The sequence below is a fragment of the Nyctereutes procyonoides genome, unplaced genomic scaffold, assembly GCF_905146905.1.
Source record: "Nyctereutes procyonoides isolate TBG_1078 unplaced genomic scaffold, NYPRO_anot_genome, whole genome shotgun sequence".
Classification (NCBI taxonomy): domain Eukaryota; kingdom Metazoa; phylum Chordata; class Mammalia; order Carnivora; family Canidae; genus Nyctereutes; species Nyctereutes procyonoides.
The window spans coordinates 22,720,458-22,729,386 of record NW_026575133.1 but is presented as its reverse complement, the minus strand read 5'-3'; the positions used below and the strand labels follow the sequence as shown (position 1 = coordinate 22,729,386).

General features: G+C 39.6%; 1 pseudogene; it reads left to right on the top strand.

Moving 5' to 3' along the window:
- The first annotated feature begins 8,217 nt into the window (after nucleotides 1–8,217).
- Nucleotides 8,218–8,476, top strand: LOC129493614 (ADP-ribosylation factor 1-like; annotated as a pseudogene).
- The last annotated feature ends 453 nt before the right edge of the window (nucleotides 8,477–8,929 follow it).

The window sequence follows — 8,929 nt, the reverse complement described above, 5'->3', positions numbered from 1 at the left end:
GGGCAGCATAAGCCCCCTTAAGCTTGCAGCACTCATTTTGAAATTTAAGTTATTACCAATAATCTATGGAAGACCTGCCCTGCATGCCCAAGTGACATTTGTTCAGGATTTGAATGTCTTTGCCATTTTAATGCAAGGAGGTTCTCAATGAAGTCATGTAAAATGGGCAAGTCAGAAACAAGAAAATCAAGTCTGGCAGCTCCAGAAGGCCAAAAGGAAAAACCTGAGCATTCATTTAGAGAAGGCCAGTTACCATGTTCCTCGTGGAATTTAAAATCCAGTTGGAAGGGCGCCTGGGTGGCTCAGTGGGTTAAGCATCTGCCTTCTCTGCCTTCAGCTCAGGTCACAATCCTGGAGTCCTGAGATTGAGCCCCATGTTGGGCTCCCTGCTCAGTGAAGCGTCTGCTTCTTCCTCTCCCCCCACCTCCCACCTCCACTCATGCTCTTTCAAAATATCTCTCAAATAAAAAAATAAAATCTTTAAAAATCAAATCAAATCTGGTTGGAAAGGGCTCCTTCAAATCCTGGATGAAGTCTTGCAGTATGTAGCTTGGAGAGGACTCCCTGTGACTTGCTACATTTCAATAAAATATCACTGATCCTCTTAATATATGCAACTGCTGCTTCTCCAAAACATTTGGCTTATGTGAGCATCCAAAAGTTCTCCTTTCCACATTGCAACTTAGGCTCAAATCACTCCTGACCACACTCGTGCTCCTATTCTATTTTTCAAAGTACTCATTAGCTGTCTGATGAGATCCTATCAAGTCTGTTCTCTGTGCTGAGAGAGAGATTACATGTTCAGATATTTTAGGCCTAACAATGTTCTTTCAAATTTGGTTGGTTATAAATATTATATTTTTGACTGATGCAGCTCTAAATTTCAGTGTGTCATCTGCCTGGCCTGACAGTTTAATGTCAGCTCTTCTTCCAAATGCAATGGACCAGAGCTGCTCACTTTTGGGTTCTGTAATCAGCTAGGCTCTACATCGGCCATTTTAAGCACTCACCTTACCTCCTGTTGTAGAAAAACTCATAAGCCTTTCCGTGTTATAAACAGCCAAGCATTCACCACACCGCCTCTTCACTGGGAGGGTAAACAGAATCCCACCCCTCCATTTAACTCAAATCAGTGACACGTCTCAAGATACACTGCTCCAGGTTCTCTTATCTCCCACTTCACATGTACAGTCTGCTTAATGGCAAGCTGAGCTACTCATTTAAAGGGTTTTTTTTAAGATTTTATTTATTTATTCATGAGAAGAGAGAGAGAGAAAGAGAGAGAGGAAGAGACTTAGGCAGAGGGAGAAGCAGGCTCCATGCAGGGAGCCTGATGTGGGACTCGATCCTGGGTCTCCAGGATCAGGCCCTGGGCTGAAGGCGGCACTAAACTGCTGAGCCACCAGGGCTGCCCCATTTAAAGGTTTTAAGTGACTTGTTTACATTCCCCTTTTGGGGAAATGATTCAGTATTTTGCGTAGGAGCCAACTGCATCCCCAGAATCTGATTTTTCTCCCCTTTGAATGTGGAGTATATGTTTCACTTGGGTTCTGATTGAGTTCAGATTATTATCTGTATCAACAAAGTTGATCAAAGTTGGGGTATCAACAAAGTTTGGGGCAAAAAGTCTAAAACTCATATGGAAAGCATCCAGAAGAAATGATGAAAACAAATGAAAGTATGCAAAAACAAGACTGGCAAAAGGATAAATGAGCTAAGATGAAATGGCTGAGAAGGAATCCTTATGCTACCCATCTCACCATGCAAAACTGTCAAGAGATTATAAACATAATAAGTTTATAATGACTTTACATAAGTCATTTAGCATCTATTCAGAAGTCTTTCTGTCCCCTTGTCATCAATCTTAAAGCTGTATTGGATTCCCCTGAGTCTCTAGGAGTGTACCATTTCTATTATTTTAAGGCTGTGTCAAGAAGTTCAAAATTCAGAAATTAACTCAAAATATGATCAAGTGAAAATAAGGTCTTAGCATCAAACTATGAATGGTGAGTGAGAACCCCAAGGACAATGGAAGATATCATCCTTCATGGCCCAAAATTGATAACTGAAATATATACATTAATCTGTTATATGTGGGCAGCCCCGGTGGCGCAGCGGTTTTAGCACCACCTGCAGCCCAGGGCGTGATCCTGGAGACCCTGGGTCGAGTCCCACGTCAGGCTCTTTGTGTGGTGCCTGCTTCTCCTTCTGCCTGTGTCTCTGCCTCACTCTCTCTCTCTCTCTGTCTCTCTGTCTCTACGAATAAATAAAATAAAATCTTAAAAAAAAAAATCTGTCATATGTGTGCTGAGAGTCAACTCTACACAAGGTACTATAGACCATAACCTTGAGTCGCTACTTTCATTTGTAAAGATTATCCAGACACTGCCCTTTTGAAGTAGCACAAAGCACAGTGCTTGACATATAGTTAGTGCTAAATAAATATCTTCTGAATAAATAAAATGGAGCATGAGTAACACATTTTATTGAGAACTGATTATAGTTAGAATTGTTGCAATGCAAATTTTAGAATGAGAGACAGATAATCCTGGCCAAATAACAAAGTTACATAGAGTTAAATTCTTCATTTCAGAAGCTTCTACAGATTTGCCCTTTCCCCTGGCATTTTATTTATCAAAGTTATCTGCATCAACTAATTAGATGAAAGCCATTTGAAACAGTGTGTGGATTCTCAGTTGGATATGATAAAGGAAGGGTTTTTTTTTGTTCTTTATAACTCACATAGAAACCTAGAAAATATACATACATATTATATATACACATATACATTATATACATATACATTACATATATACATTAAATATACATATTTTTTAAGGAACAAAAAACTCATTGTCAATGAAATACAGTAATGGCTATAACCCCAAAACACAAAATTTGAATAAAAGCTATCAAATATTGTAAATTATAGGCCAAAATGAAACAACTTTATGAGTTAATACATAACACCTTAGATCCATAGCAGGACACAAGCCTCCTGAAAAATGTTATTTACTGAAAGATTCACCTATTGAACACCAAGATGGAAAGAGCCTGGCTAGGCTTGTGTAAAGCAAGGAATGATATTCCTGTAGATGCTTACTAGGCCAGTACAGAACAGCAGAAAAGTGAGAGCTGAAGAAGGATGTGATGTACCGTTTGACTGTCTGTGACCCGGCCTCTTGGCCAAGGGTGCTTCTTCCAGAGGGCTGAGGAAGGAGAGGGAGAAGGCAGGAAAGTCCATCCACGTCATGACCCAGAAGGCTTGTGACTGAGGGTCTCCACCACAAGTACACTTTCACCTAAATTCAAAAATAGAAGAGAAACATGTCCCTTGGACAGAAAACTTAACAGAATGTGGTGTCTATGTAAGAGAATCATCCTAAAGTAATTTCTGAAGTTGACTCCTGGGTCACTGCCACTACCACACCCAACTACTCTTCAGCAGAGATGTGGAAAAGAAAGAGATGTTCGGGTATAGATGAGTAGTAACAAGATAGGAATCAGCACAGAAGAGCAGGAATCCAGGAGGGCAAAGAATTGCACACCAAACAGGGAGAATGCAGAGAAACCAGACAAATAACATGCACATGTGGGAGAACTAGCCTGGGAAAAAGAAGAGTATAGACAAATAGTCCTGCATAAACTCAGTATCATGACAAATAACCTGGAAAGTCTGAAAGAAAATAAAGTGTCAACTGAGAATTTTATACCCACAGAAAACAACCTTCAAACATTAGAGTAAATGAACACACTTCCATTTTTTTTTTCAAGTTGAGGGAATTCATTTCCAGCAACCTGCATTAGGAGGAAGGCTAGAGGGTGTTCTTCAGACTGAAGAGAAATGGGTGTCAAGTGCAGGAAAAAGTGCAGATACCAGCAAAGGCAAATTTCTGGATAAACATAAAAGGCTGTGTTTCTCTTCTCTTGATCCCTTTAAAAGTCCTAAAAGGATGGCTTAAAGTAAATAAAAACATTGTAAGCTGTGGATCATAATTATGAAAAAATGAAATGTATGACCACTGGAGCACAAAGGAAAGGCTGTGGGTAAAAGAAATTAAAGTGTCTTAAAGTCCTTAGGTTTGTTGGGTGGAAAAGGCGAAGTAGGAAATGGAGAGTGTCAGGTGAAAACTGTAAAAACTGAAGTAGGAAGTGGAACAATATTAACACCCAGGCTTAGATCAGGTAAGGATGCATATTGTTGGCCCCAGAGCAACCACAAAATATGATATAAACAATAAAAAATATAGCCAAGAAGTCACTATAGGAAATAAGAGAGAACACTAAAAAATATTTGTTACTCCCCAAAAGAGGCAGGAAAAAAGTAACTAAGGAACAAAATCCAGAAATGACAGAGAGTATAAAAAAAGCAATATTATCTGAGCATCTGGGTGACTCAGTCAGTTAAGCATCTGCCTTCAGCTCAGGTCATGATCCCTGTGTTGGGCTCCCTGTTCAGCCAGGAGTCTGCCCCTCCACCCTGCTCATGTTCTCTCCCTCTCTCTCTTAAATAAATAAATAAAAATCGTTAAAAATAAAAAAAAATGTTTTAAAAGTGATATTATTGGGGCACCTGGGTGACTCAGTCAGCTAAACAGCTGCCTTTGGTTCAGGTCGTGATCGAGCCCCATGTTAGCCTCTCTGCTTAGCAAGGAGTCTGTTTCTCCTTCTCCTTCTGCCTGCCACTCCCCCTGCTTATGTGCTTTCTCTCTCTTGCTCGTTCTCAAATAATTTTTAAAGTGATATTGTTAATTATTATGAACATAAGAATAAAGACACAAGGTGATAGTATAAGGATAGAAAATAATATACCATGCAAACAGCAACAAAACAAAGCTGAGGTACCTGTATTATTATCAAATAATACAAACTCCACAGAATAAAATATCCCCAGACATAGAGAGATTTTATAACAATAAGGGAACTGCATGAAGTAGAACTGCAATCCTAAATATGAATGCACCAAAGAGCAGAGCTTCAAAATATATGAAGCAAAAAGTGACAGCACCAAAAGAGAAAAGATGAACCCACAATCATAGTTGGAGGTTTTGATATGTTTCTTAGTAATTGATAGAACAAGTAAATACAAATTCACAAAGGACAGACAAGGTCTGAACCATCCTATAAGCCAATCAGATTTATTGATATCTAGAAAACCAAAACCAACATCAAAATATGCATTTTGGAGGGCACCTGGAAGGCTCAGTGGTTGAGTATCTGCCTTTGGCTCAGGTCCTGATCCCAGGATCCTGAGATCAAGTCCTGCATCAGACTCCCTGAAGCAAGCCTGCTTCTCCCTCTGCCTATGTCTCTGCCTCTTGTTCTGTGTCTCTGATGAATAAATAAATAAAATCTTAAAATATATATACATTCTTTACAAGTGCACAGAGAATGTATTCCAGAGTAAAATGAGTTTCAATAAATTTCAACAGGTTGACATCTTAGTTTTCTACCCCTAATAAAATTAAATTAGAAATTAACAAAAATAAATTAATAAAATTAATATAAATATAAAACTCCAGATATTTGGAAATTAAATAATATACTGCTGTATGATCCATGATCAAAAAAGGCACAAGGGAATTAGAAAGTGTTTCAACTTAATAGTAATAAAAACACAAAATATCAAAATTTGTGGGATATACTGGCTCAGAGGGAAACTATTGTTTAAGTGACTATCCTAGAGCAGCCTGGGTGGCTCAGCAGTTTAGCACCGCCTTCAGCCCAGGGCATGATCCTGGAGACCCGGAATCAAGTCCCACATCAGTCTCCCTGCCTGGAGCCTACTTCTCCCTCTGCTTGTGTCTCTGCCTCTCTCTCTCCTCTCTGTGTATTCTCATGAATAAATAAATAAAATCTTTTTTTTTTAAAAGTGCCTATCCTAGAAAAAAAGATTTAAAAGCAGAGACTGAAGTTTCTACACTGTGAAGCTAGAAAAAGAACTTATTAAACACCAGCTAAAAATAAAGGTAAAAGCAGAAATCAGTAAAATAAAAGATAGTCTAAAAAAGTAGAGAAATTTAATACAGTCAGAAGTTTGATCTTGGAAAAAAAGTCAACAAGCTTCATAAACTCTTTGCAAAACTAATAAATTTTAAGAATAAAACACAACTTATTACTCTCAGAAATGACAACAGGCCCTACAGATATCAAAAGAATACAAAAGAAATATCATGAATACTTCGCTAATAAAATTTGGTGACTTACATGAAATAGGTAAGTTCCTTAAATGACACAAATTACCAGAGATGATTCAAGAAGAAATTTAAAAATCAGAAAAGCTCAATATCTATTACAGAAATTGAGCCTATAACCAAAAACTTTCTTGTAAAGAAAACCTCATGCCCAGATGATTTTGCTGAAAAGGCAGCCTGCATGCTGCATCCCTGCATGTCCTTGGTGAGCATGCCAACGTGAAGACCTGATCATCCCCTAACACTGAGAGGGTCTGTGCCCCTCACATGGGCAGTTAACATAGGACAAAGCAACCACAGAGTAACTACCATGGGCCTACTCTCTCCCCAGAAAAGGGAGACCAGCTTATTTGGTTGCTAAAAGAAGGTGCTGAGCTCTTGGTCCTGGGTTTCTCAGCTACAGCACAACTCACACATGCATAACCACCCTCTGATGGCATCATATCACCACATTCCCTTGAGGCAGGGAATTCTCCTGCTTTTTGCTGTACTGTAGGTAATAACCTGCCTCCGATCCACCAGTCTCACTGTCAATGCCCAGTGGAGATTCGGCAACTTTATTCCTAGTCATGAGCAAGAGTCATTTGTGTTCTTCCCAGACATGGTCAAACCTTAAGAAAAAAATAATGTCCATCTTACACAAATTCTCTCAGAACACAGAATTGTAGAAAATGCTTCCCAGCTCATTTTATGAAGCCAGTATAAACCTGATACCCGACATACACATCCCGACATACACATTACAAGAAAAAATAACAACAGACCAATATCTCTCATGAACAAAATGCAAAATCCCTCAACAGAATGTTGGAAGGGAAAAACTCAGCAATTAATGAAAGGGACAGTATCACAGCAAGGTAGAGTACATTCCAGGAATGCAATATTAATTCAATATTTGAAAATCAACCAGTATAATTCACTGTATTTACAAAACAAAGATGAAAAATAATATGATTGTTTCAATACTAACAGAAAATAAATTGGACAAAATTGAACGACCATTCATGATTAAAATTCTTGGCAAACTACAAATAGAACTTCCTCAGTGGAATAAAGAATATTACAAAACCTACAACTGACATCATACTTAATGACGAAATCATAAGTGCTTTCCTCCTAAGATTAGGAGCAAGGTAAGGGTGTCTGCTCTCACCATTTCTTCTTCTTTTTTTTATAATGTGTTTATTTGAGAGAGAGCACATAAGCAGGGGAAGGGGGCAAGGGCGAGAGAATCCTCAAGCAGACTCCACACTGAGCATGGAGGCTGACACAGGCAATCCCAGGATCCTGAGATCATGACCTGAGCTGAAACCAAGAGTCAATACAACCAATAGCCGCCCAGGCACCCCTGCTCTTACCACTTCTATTCAGTTTTGTGCTGAAAGTTCTAACCATGCAATAAGACCAAAATAAAAAATAAAAGGCAAAGGATTGGAAAGGGAAAAATAAAACTGTCATAATTTATACACAACATAATTATATATATATATATGTTATATATATAATTACTATATATATACAGAAAACTTCTAAGAAATTTATTTAAAAATCATTAGAGTGAATATAATAAGGCTCCAGAATATAAGATTGACATATACAAATCATTTCTATGTTTAGATATAAGCAAAAAACAATTGAGAATAAAATTTTTAAAAATACCATTTGTATGCCAGATCAAATACATAAGATACTTAGGAATAAATCTAAACAAAGATATACAAGACCCATATACTGAAATTTCAAAAATACTGCTGAGAAAAACCAAATAAGTCTTAAATGGAGAAATACACCGTGTTCATGAATTTAAAGTCTCCATGCTGTTAAGATATCAATTCTCTCAAACTGGTCTACAGAATGAACACAATAAAATAGAAATACCAGACTGCATTTTTATACAAATCAACAAGCTGCTTCAAAAATTTATGTAGAGATGGGAGTGAAACCAACGCCTGGCTCGAAGCAGTAGCCTCGCTGCGGCCACCGAGGGTTTCTCTGGCCAGTGTTGCTCCCACTAGTCTACAGCATGGCAAATATCTTTGCTAACCTCTTCAACGGCCTTTTTGGCAAAAAAAGAAATGCGCATTCTCATGGTGGGCCTGGATGCTGCAGGGAAGACCACCATCCTGTACAAACTAAAGCTGGGGGAGATCGTGACCACCATTCCCACTGTAGGTTTCAACGTGGAGACCGTGGAGCACAAGAACATCAGCTTCACCGTGTGGGATGTGGGTGGCCAGGACAAGATCCGGCCACTGTGGTGCCACTACTTCCAGAATACATGAGGTCTCATCTTTGTGGTTGACAGCAATGACCAGGAGCGTGTGAACGAGGCCCATGAGGAGCTCATGAGGATGCTGGCAGAGGATGAGCTCAGGGATGCTGTCCTGCTGGTGTTTGCCAACAAGCAGGACCTCCCAAAGGCCACGAATGCAGCTGAGATCACGGACAAGCTGGGGCTGCACACCCTGCGCCACAGGAACTGGTGCATTCAGGCCACCTGTGCCACCAGCGGGGATGGGCTCAATGAGGGACTGGCCTGGCTGTCCAACCCGCTCCGCGCCCCCCTGCCCTCACTCCCTCCTTCCACCCTGCTTTGCTCTCACGTGGTGTGAGTGCCAGAAGCTGTCTCCACGGTCGGTCACAGTGTGCTCCACCACGCTGTAAATGTGCAGACGCAGCCTGCAGCCGGGTTTTTATTCAATGTAAATAGTTTTGTGTTCCCAACGAGGCAGTTT